The sequence below is a fragment of the Macaca mulatta genome, chromosome 15 (assembly GCF_049350105.2).
Source record: "Macaca mulatta isolate MMU2019108-1 chromosome 15, T2T-MMU8v2.0, whole genome shotgun sequence".
NCBI classification, from domain to species: Eukaryota; Metazoa; Chordata; class Mammalia; order Primates; family Cercopithecidae; genus Macaca; species Macaca mulatta.
Window position 1 is genome coordinate 117833024 of NC_133420.1, and position 11140 is coordinate 117844163.

General features: G+C 43.2%; 1 pseudogene; it reads right to left on the reverse strand.

Annotated features, from left to right (window-relative positions):
* Positions 1-391: 391 nt before the first annotated feature.
* Positions 392-1703, reverse strand: LOC100423460 (nuclear transcription factor Y subunit gamma-like; annotated as a pseudogene).
* Between the last annotated feature and the right edge of the window lie 9437 nt (positions 1704-11140).

The following is an 11140-nucleotide window of genomic DNA, read 5'->3' on the forward strand; positions in this document are numbered from 1 at the left end:
TTCCAAGGGTCAAGAAATATCGCACACCCACGGGCAGATTTGCTCCTAAAAAGAAGTGGCTGTAAGAAACAAAAGGAGAAATATTTCTTCAGCCACACTCTTCAAGAAAATGCCAAAAAATATGTGATTTAATATTTTAATTTCATAGCATTGGACACACAGCTCAACATATTGAAATATTGATTCCTTGGAGAAAAAAGGAAACAAAAAATACTGCATCATTCTGGTGGAGAATCTCGGCCCCCAGGCATGGGGCCTAGTGCACCAACGCCCTAGCCTGCAGGAGGCACTGAGGTTAGTCAGGTCCTCTGGGGAGGGAGGCTGTGCCCATGACCTGGGGCTGTATGGCAACGATTGTGTTGGATGTCCTTGGCCTTGCCAGCTCAGGCTCTCAGTTGCCAGTCACCTGGGGGGCCTGCCCATCGGAGGGCTGGTTGACTGACTGGATAAACATGGGCTGGGCAGGTCCTGGCCTGCAGGTATGGTTACTTGCTGGATCTGGTAGAGCTGCTGTCCACCTGTGAACTGGCTGAACTACTGCTGTCTTCGCTGGACCTCTGTCTGTGTAATCGGTTGAGAGTTGGTGTCAAGTGTCTGGATCTATCCCTGCAGAACCTGGGTGCCTGATACAGACTGGGCTAAGCAGATACACTGCAGTTGGCCAGCTTTCAGCTGCACTGGGATCTGCTGGATCTCTCCTGTGTTAGTGAGGATCTGCTGCATCACCTGCACGGACCATCCAGTGCCACTCTGGGCCTATTGGGCTTGACCCTGTGGCTGGGTCTGCACAATCTGCACCTGCTGACCTTCTGCAACCTGTGTTGTCACGGGTGTGGTCTGGCCCTGCTGAGGCTGTGCGATGATGAGCTGCCCAGGCCGGATGGTGGTCATGGAGCTGGCAGTGGGCTGCTCTTACTGCTGCCCCTGAACTTGGACGGTGGTGGGCTGCTGAGCCAGCGTGAAATAGTACTGGACTAGCTCAGCAGGAGTTATAGACTGCAGCACCTCCTCCTGACACTTTGGAGGTTTCAGTTCATCTCTTGGAACAATATGGAGGAGAAAAGCAAATTGATCAAATTCCACGGGGATATCATTTCTCTGTAGAGTCTGGCACTTGTTATCCTGTGTGTGAATCCAGGCTCGAAGAGTCAACTCCGTGATAAAAACCTGAGCCGCCCTGGCAAAGAGCACAGGGGCCTCTGCACTGATCATCTTCACATCCTCATCCAGTTTCATAATCTTTTTTTTTTTTTTTTTTTTTTTTTTGAGACGGAGTCTTGCTCTGTCACCCAGGCTGGAGTGCAGTGGCGCGATCTCAGCTCACCTCAAGCTCCGCCTCCTGGGTTCACGCCATTCTCCTGCCTCAGCCTCCCGAGTAGCTGGGACTACAGACTCCTGCCACCTCGCCCGGCTAGTTTTTTGTATTTTTTAGTAGAGACGGGGTTTCACCGTGTTAGCCAGGATGGTCTCGATCCCCTGACCTCGTGATCCACCCGTCTCGGCCTCCCAGAGTGCTGGGATTACAGGCTTGAGCCACCGCGCCCGGCTCATAATCTTCTTAATAACGAGCCAGTGGGAGTTCGTGCACTCAGAAATCTTTCACTGCTAAATTCCGGACTTCTTCCATGACCCGAGGCCAGAAGGACTTAGGCTTTGCTGGCATCACTGCTGCTAGTACCACTAAATCCTCCTTCTGTGGACATTTCGGCAAACGCCTTTGCAGGGAGTCTAGGAAGAGCAGGAGCCGCCCTGGCGCTCCTGCGGAGTCGGGCAATGCAGAGGCTCAGGCACAGCGGAGGGAAGCGGAGAGCGGGAAGCGTGAGTCCTGGAGAACGGCGCATGCGCGAAACTGGGGCACAAACAAGATGGCGGGCACGCCGTGTACACCGTCTCCCGTTTTCCTCTCCCTTTCCCCTGGTGCCTCGACTCCTATAATTAATTTCATATAAGAGGTATTCTGAGAGCGTAGTTATATCAAAAACTCACCTGCATTATTTCCGTGTGTGTGTGTATGTGTGAAAAATGAAGATAAAGAACATATTTAAAAGTAAAATCTGCTTTGTGGGAATGGAATTTACTTTTCACTTTTATTTTTCCTTCCCTTTTACATTGTTTGGGATCCACAGAGTGTGAGTGCTCAACGTACAGCAAAGAGGAGGATAAAGCTGTAAGGAGTGTTTCGGATTTGATTGTAATCTCTCTCTCTTAAATAAAGATAATGTCCTCATTGTCTGATTGAGACAGAAACTCCCCACCTCCCTATTAAAATTTTTTTTTAAAAAAACCCTGACCCAGAGGTTTCTGAAGCCTCCATTGATAACACACAATGGCCTGTTCTTCTAGGATGTTTCATGGCCCTTAAGGAAGCCTCTGTTCGCCCACATGATGAAAGGGTGAGAGATGAGCAAGGAGAAGCCGAGGTTCGCCTGCCTCGCCCTGCCTGGGCAGAGGACTGTGGGTAAGTGCAGGAATCCATTAAGGACATGCTGGGCCGAGGGAAGTTTGTATCTCAAGGACGAGAAATAGGCAAACTTTCACAGGAAATATTTCCCAGCACCTTTCAGCTTAGAGGATAGAGGAAAGAGGAGGCAAGAAAGAAAAGGGAAACAAAGGCACAGAAGTGGGAGGAAAGGGAGGGAACCTAAGCAAACACCACCATGAGCCAGAGCCAGTGCTCAAGGTGGCTTTGCCCTTTTTCTCGTCGTGGGCTTTCCGATGCCAGTCCTCGCCGCCCTGGCCCTTGGCTGAGGCCATTTTTCAATGGTCTAGAGGTGAAGTATCCCAAGCGGATGTGTCGTGCTGAGCTGTATTAGCTAAACTCTGTGCTGGAAAAATAAGACTGCACTCTCTGTCAGCTTGACCTGGTGCTCACCCATTGTGAAGGCCCTCACTCTAATCCCTGAGCTTCTGAATGTGTCACCTTACATGGCACAGGGGACTTTATGGATGTGAGTAAACGTCCAGTCTTTCAGATTAGACTGGGCTCGTCTGGATTATCCAGATGAGATACAACGTCACTGGCTTTGAAACTGCAGGGAGGGGCCACAAGCCAATGGAGGAATGTGGGCTGCCTCTAGAGGTTGGAAAAGGTCATGGATTCTCCCCACATTGGCCTTCAGATAGGAAAGTAGCCCCGCTGAAACCTCGATTTTAGCCCAGTGAGACCCATGTCAGACTTCTGACCGACAGAACTATAAAATAATAAATTTGTATTATTTTAAGCCACTAAATTTATGGTCATTTGTGGCAGCTATGGAAAGCTAACATATTCATTAACAGATCTTGAGAAGAGCTAGAGGCCAGAGGCCAAAAAACACTTCATAGTCGGCTTGGCAGCTAATAGCAGGAAACAAGCATTAAATTGTGTGTCCTGTGCTTCTCTGCACTAGTCCCACTCTGCTCAGTTATAAAGGGCTGTAATGAGAAGAGGGAGATGAAAAAGAACTGAAAGTATTTACCGACGTGGAGAGGAAGTAGATGACAAAGGTCAGCATAAATTGGGCTGTCTCCCGTCTTTTAGGGCAAGTAAAAGGCTGGTGAGCCATAGAGTTGTGAAAATTGTATTTTAAAATCAAAGTTGGGAAAGGCTTCGAAGTTGGAGTACTTTTTTCAAGCTCTAGGATTGTAAATATATTAAGGTGATAAAATAAAATGGTGCATGTGAGATCTCTTTGAAAACTATAAATTATAAGATGAAGTGGGCTAGATAGTTGTCTCCAAAAGAGTAAGTCCAGGTCCTAATTCCTAGAACATCTAAATGGACCTCATTTGGAAAAAGGGTCTTTGCCAATGCGATCACATTAAAGATCATGAGAAAAGGTATTCTGAATTACCCCTAAATGCAATCACATATATTTTCCCAAGACAGACACAGGTAGGAGAAGAGGAGGAAGCAATGTGGCCACAGAGACAGAGACTGGAGTGATGGAGCCAAAAGCCCATGTTGGCAGCTGTCATATGCTGAAGGAGTCACAATCTTTCCTCATAATCCAGAGGAAGTGGCACCCTGCCAGCACCTTGATTTCAGACTTCTGGCCTCCAGAACTGTGGGATAATACCTTTCTGTTATTTTAAGGCACACAGTTTCTGGAAATTAGGTATGGCAGCCCTAGAAAACTCATATATGTAAGGTTAGGAGCTAAGCTAGAAAATACAAGTACTACTAGAAATGGCAATATGTTCATTTATGAGTGTTATTAAGTGGTCCACTGACATTCCTATGTTATAGTAGGATGATGTGAGTAGCACGTGAACACCTAATCGGATTTCAAGTTCATGAGTAGGTGGTGAGATCCTTGAGGATCCTGTCTTCTCCTGGTGCCCCCCATAGTGCTGGGTGCCAAATAGGTGCCCAACAAAATATTTTCGGATTTGCATCTCGTAACAAGGAGTAATTCCTCCAAAGAGGAACTCATCAAGAATGTGGAAAAGTAGAACTGCTCCCGTCAGGAACTGTGGCCCTGTGGAACCCCAGGTCACTCTTTCTCTTGGGAGCTACTGAATTCTCAGGAAAAGCCTATATAAGTCCAGCAACTTCAGGGTCATCTATGACACTCTGTGGACCCCTCATGAAGGTTTTCCCCCTAACTCATGCAAGAGAAGTTGACCGTTCCCCAAAGCCACATTGACCAGATGAATTCACGTGATATGAGGGGATGGGATCAAATTTTCCAAGGTCCGGGTGGTGAAGCTACCTCTACCCAAGAGGGAGCCCGTTACGTCACATTCCCATTGGCCTCCATTCAAACCTGAGTCCTGCTGCACCATGAATTTGAGAAAACTTTTGATCTTCGGATTGCTGCCTCATTTTCTAGAAATATCTAGAAAGTTTCTAGAAATAGTCATTTTGTGTGGAAGCCTCAAGGTCCTTTACTGGCTAGCTTTGGCTCCTGTCACAATACCTTTCTCTCAGTCAGCACGACAACCATCTGCCCTTGAGGCTGACAGGCCAAAACAAATATGATTAGGGTTGCTATCTTCAGAGTGCTGACAGCACCCTAGGTGTTGGACAACTGGCGTGTTGGTTCCAGAATTGTTCCCCAGCCAAATGCAGCCAGCCCAAGTCACAATGCCAAGCCTGGTTCCCAAGGGACTTTGCAGAAACTGAAAAGTGAGAGAGGATACTATATACATTTGGATGAGAAATATGCTTCCATCAGCACTGGTTCCCCTACCCGATTCAGCAATACATGAAGCTATTAAAAAGAATGCATGTTTTAGTTACAAGTTTGGCAATTGTTCATTTATCACTATACAGTCTCCTTCCACCCAAATATGCCCAGGAGTCAAACGCCCCGAATCTCTTTTCTCTCTCATGGATGAAATTAATCATCTATCCAAATGAGATTTTCTGTGCTACGTTGGCATGACTGCCCCTGTCTGGGATCCTGATGTTCCACTCAAGAGAATGGCTCTGTTGTTCTCCTCAGACTGAAGCCCAGAGCAGCTAATTCGCCTCCTCACAGTGGCAGCCTCCACACTGAATTTGTAGGTCAGAACGTCTGTTAATTCTTTTGATCCTAGGCTTCCTTCCTTGCTGCAACAGTTCTTGCATCTAGTCTGGTTGTGTTAGGATGGCTATGACCAGTCTTTGTCATGGTAATGGGGTTATATTCCATTCTATTTTAAAAGTAGAAGTATGATGTTTTGTTGAGGAAGTAACAATTCCTGTTATGTCAACTGCACATTGCAGAACAAATTCAGTTTTCAGTGATTCTGTTTTTTGAGATGAAATTGGAAAGGAATTTGGAAATTGTCTGGCTCAGATTCTCCATTTTCATCAGGAAATCAGAGATTCTTCCAAAGTCAAAAGCTTGTCTGTAATGGAGCAGGATTTGCAGTTAATTCTCAAAGTCCCCGTTCTAAGCTCTAACCATGACCTCAAGCTTCCCAGAATGATTGTCTGAAGATCCTTGACCATCCTGCACTTCCTTGTTAGTAGTCCCATGTCTCATGCTCCTCCTGGAAGGTGATTTTGATATCCATTTATTTTGATAGGAGAGTCCTGGCCATCATCTGGCATGAGCTGCAGAGAAGCTTGTGTCCATCTGTGAGGTGGGAGGCGTATTATTTCTCAACATAATTGCAGCGAAGCCACCAAGACTCTAGATGTTAGGGTGAAATGTCAGTCGTCCTGAATATTGGCTCTTGTTTGACAGCATCATTCACTCTTACTGCTGGGACTCACACATGGCAGTGACAGAACCCCTGAATGAGTTAAGGTGGATGCACTGATGGCCCCTCCTATACTGCATTAGATGTCATCTGTGTACCCAGCTCATGAAGTTTGGCAGAACATGCAGAAAGATATGAGTAAGGAAGGCATGCTCTTCCCTTAGATGAAAGCACTATTCAAGCATCTCTCAGATAAGAGTTCCTGGCATGATACATCATCCTATCTTACCTTCTAAACAGGGTTGTGTTGAGGATAACATAGCAAGATGACATGTAAAAGCACGTAGAAGGTTTTCATCAGCAAAAATTAATATGACTGATAAGTACTTGACTTTATGTTACCAGTCCCTTTGAAAATGTACTTCTTAAACGTGGACAAAATTGCCACATAATATGTAATGTAAATTATCTGGGAAAAATTTGCTAACCATCTTATTTTGGCCAAATGACTCCCCCAGATGGACGTGGAACTAAGACCCAGATCCAATATTGGCTGTGCCAAATGAAGAAATGGAAATAGATTTGAAAGGTGGAAACTTTGAATGGAAAACTTTTTTTCCTTGCTTTCCAACCTAGAATCTGTTCAAAAGGGTTAGACAGCTCTCAGAATCCACAGTGGGAGAATGAAATTTCAAATGGAAAATTGTAAGTGCCAAGAGCCTCTCATCACTAGGATAACGTTTTGTTTTTTTCTTTCTTGAATTCTCTGACTTCCTCTCCTTTGCTGAACTATTTTCTAACCATTTTATTAGTGTTTATCTGTTACAGTGAATCTTTTGGTTTGGGTTTTCTATAGGTTTTTGTGGACATGTGGAATAACGTCAAATCTTGTATTTTTGTAAAATTTTATCAATACATTCCAAAGAAGAGGTTCAAAGGGTGACAATAGAGAGAGGAGAGCAATTAGTCCTAACCCTTCATGTTATTCTCCTCTTTTGGCACTTTGATTCTTAGTAAGGAACAAGTCTTTCTTTTTCTTTCTTTTTTTGTTTTTTGGAGAAAGGGTTCACTCTGTCACTCAAGCTGGAGTGCAGTGGCACGACTGTGGCTCACTGCAGCCTCAATATTCTGGGCTCCAGAGATCCTCTTGCCTCAGCCTCCTTGAGTAAGTCTTCCTTGAACATTTACTTTCAACCAGGTTTGATTATCAGTTGTTTTGTTTCACTTTGGTTTTGCTTTTGCTTTTTTCTGAGTTCAGCATTTTCTTACAAATTGTCACAGTTACGCTAATTCTTAAGGAAATAGATTCACTCCACATTTGCGTTGTTGGTGTTGTAGCTACCTTCTTTGTGCAAGTGGTTCACTGATGTGTTTTTTTGGGATAATCAATACAGGTGAATATTATATATTCATCAGATTTCAGATTAGTAGTCCTCAAACACAAGGACATTGCTGGGTAAATATGAGTGAAAGAGGAAATCTTTAAAGTTAGTGTGGCTGACTCACAAGATTGATGCACTGAGAACAAATCCCATGTCATCTCCATCCCTGGATCTCAGGGAGGTGGCCTTCTTCCTCTCTTGCTCTCTGATATGTGACAGTCTGTAACATCACACAGGAAGTTTATCTGGATGGTGGCCTCCAAGTAGACCCCCAGTGGTCACAGAACAGAAAGACTCACAAGTTAATGCCCAATCGAATTTGGACACAAATTAATGTCCAACCAATTTGGACAAAACCAAATTAATATCCTTGAGTCACACAGTTTATTGACTCAATTTAAAACCATTAGTCAGAAGCAAAGGAAAAGAGATGGGTAAGAAGTTACCCCAGTCACACAAAGGGTAGAAGGACTACATACACTCTTATAATCCTCAGTCATGCAGTATTGATCAGCCCCGTCTCTCTCTTTCTCTTTGCTGCCTGAGCCTTCCCACTGACAGGCATATGTTAAGAACATAAGAGTGAGGCTTCGGCAAGCCCAGTGAATGAAAGAGGTAACAGCCAACAATACACACTCTATTGCACGGATGCAAGCTGTAGCTTGCCTGTGAGCCTGATAAATAGCTTTAGATTGTATCTGCCTTTTTTGGGGAGAGGACAAGTTGGGCCAGAATAGATGTTACTAATGGGTAGCTGATGTAAGGCTTCATGAATATTGAGTGCCTCTGTGACTCATGTATATTTAGGGTGTCATGAGTATTCAGAGCCTCGTATATCTCATGAATATTTGGTTTCTATTGCCCTATGTATTAGTCTGGGATCTTCAGAGAGACAGAACCAATAGGATAAGTAGATGGATGGATGGATGAATAGATTAGATAGATACATGACTGATAGATGATAGATAGATAGATAGATAGATAGATAGATAGATAGATAGATAAGATATTTATTAGGGAAATTGGCTCACCTGATTATAAAGGCTAAGAAGTTCAACTCCAAAAGCCTCAGAAGCAGCAAGATAATGTATAATTTTCAGTGTGACAGGGAAGGCCTGAGAAGCTGAGATGGGGCTGAGGGAGGATGCTGGAGCAAGTCCTGGAGCCCAAAGGCCTGGAGTTCTGATATTTAAGGACAAGAGAAGGGTGTCTCCACTCCAGGAGAATAAGAAAGAATTCACCTTTTCCATGCCTTTTTGTTATATCCATGCTCCTAGCCAATTAGATGGCACCTGCCCACAATGAGAGTGGGTCTTCCCTACTCAGTCCACGGACTCACAATCACCTCTGAATACACTTCACAGACACACCCAAAGGAAATGCTTAATTACCCCGCTAGGTATCCCTTAATCCAGCCAAACTGACACCTAAAGTTAACAGCACACCCTACTTCCCTTTGTTTCTTTGTGTAGTGCACATAGACTGTTTCTGTCCATGCATAACATGTCTCCCAGGTTACTAACATATCTGTATCTAACACGTCATGAATCTGTATATTCCTCATAAGCTACTTGCCTATACATCTATGATTTGCATCTATCCCATTTGTTTTCTATAGCAGAATTGAATATTTTCAAATAATACGACAAACACAATATAGCAACATGCACAACTGGTTGAGTGGTGTATTAGGAAAAAAATAGAATGAGTAGTCATTCATCAAAAAGTGTTCTTTATTGTTGGGAAACATTTATTTGGACTGACACCCTCTTAATGGTCACATTGAGGACAAAACAGTGCCCCAGAAATCTTAAAAAATAATAATAATAATAATAGTCTTCTCATTTGAGTTAATAACACTGTGCTTTGCCCAGTTGTTTAAGTCCAGAACCCAGCACTATGTTGATTTCTCACTACCTCGTATTTCATCCATCAATAAACCCTGCTGATTGCACCTCCATCTCTCTTTAACATTATCACCCACACTGGTTTAGACCACAATGGTCTCTTGCTTTGACAGGGCAGTAACCTACCAACCAGCATCCCTGTGGCCACTCCCGTCTCTCTGCAGCTCATTTTCCACATGGCAAGCTGAGTGGTTTTTTAAATATGTAAATTCGTGTGAGTGTCCTCCAACTGCTTCTAGATGCGTGTCAACCAAAGTATGGTCAGTGAAGATGGAAACAACCAAAATGTCTATAAATTAACAAATGAATAAATAAAATGTGGTATATCCATATCATGGAAGATTATAGGTTATTTGTCCATAAAAGGAAGAAAGTTCTGACACATGCTACAACATGGATGAATCTTGACATTATGCTAAATGAAAAAAGCCAGTCACAAAAGCCCACATATTGTATAACTCCATTTATACAAAATGCCCAGCACAGGCATTTTATATAGAGGCATTTTTATTATAGAAATAGAAAGTACATGAGTAATTGCACAGAGCTGGGGAGGGGTGGGTGGCAGCAGGGCAGGGAAGTAGCTACAGAGTCAAGGGTTTCTCTTTGCAGGGTGAAAATATTCTAAAATTAACTGTGGTAACAATTGCACATATCCATCAATATACTAAAACTAAATTCTACACTTTAAAATAGGTAAATTGTATGATATGTACATTATTTCTCAATAAAGTTTTTTTGTTGGTTTCTAAAGTAGTTTGTGAGCAAGCATCATCTGAATCACATGGCAGCTTGGAGAAATGCAAATTCTTAGGGCCCACTTCAGACCCACTAAAGAATCTCTAGAGATGGGCCCAGCAATCTGTGGTGTTGGGTTTTTTAAATCTAATTTTTATTTTAAGTTCAGGGGTGTATGTGCAGGTTTGTTATATAGGTAAACTTGTGTCACGGGGGTCTGTTTTACAGAGTATTTTGTCACCCAGGTATTAAGCCTAGTATACACTAGTTATTTTTCCTTATCCTCTCCCTCCTCCCACCCTCCACCTTCCAATAGGCCTCTCTGTTGTGTTAATGTGTTCTCGTCATCTAGTTCTCACTTATAAGGGAGAACATGCTTTGGTTTTCTGTTCCTGCATCAGTTTGCTAAGGATAATGGCCTGTAGCTTCATTTATGTTCTTGCAAAGAACACGACCCCATTCTTTTTCATGGCTGCATAGTATTCCATGGTGTATATGTACCACATTTTCTTTTTTCAGTCTACCATTGATGGGCATTTAGATTGATTCCATGTCTTTTCTATCGCGAATAATGCTGCAGTGAACATGCGTGTGCATGGGTCATCTTTATGATAGAGCAATTTACTTTCCTTTGGGTATATATCCAGTAATGGATTACTGGTTCAAATGGTATTTCTGTTTTTAGGTTTTTGAGGAATTGTCACACTATCTTCTACAATGGTTGAAGTAATTTACACTGTCACCAAGAGTGTATAAGCATTCTTTTTTCTCCAAAACCTAGCTAGCATGTTATTTTTTGCCATTTTAATAATAGCCATTGACTGGCAAGAGATGGTATCTCATTGTGGTTTTGATTTGCATTTCTCTAATGATCAGTAATGTTGAGTTTCTTTCATATGCTTGTTGGCTGTGTGTGTATCTTCTTTTGAAAAGTGTCTATTCATGTCCTTGTAACGAGGGCTTTTTTCCTTGTAAATTTAAGTTCCTTATAGATGCTGG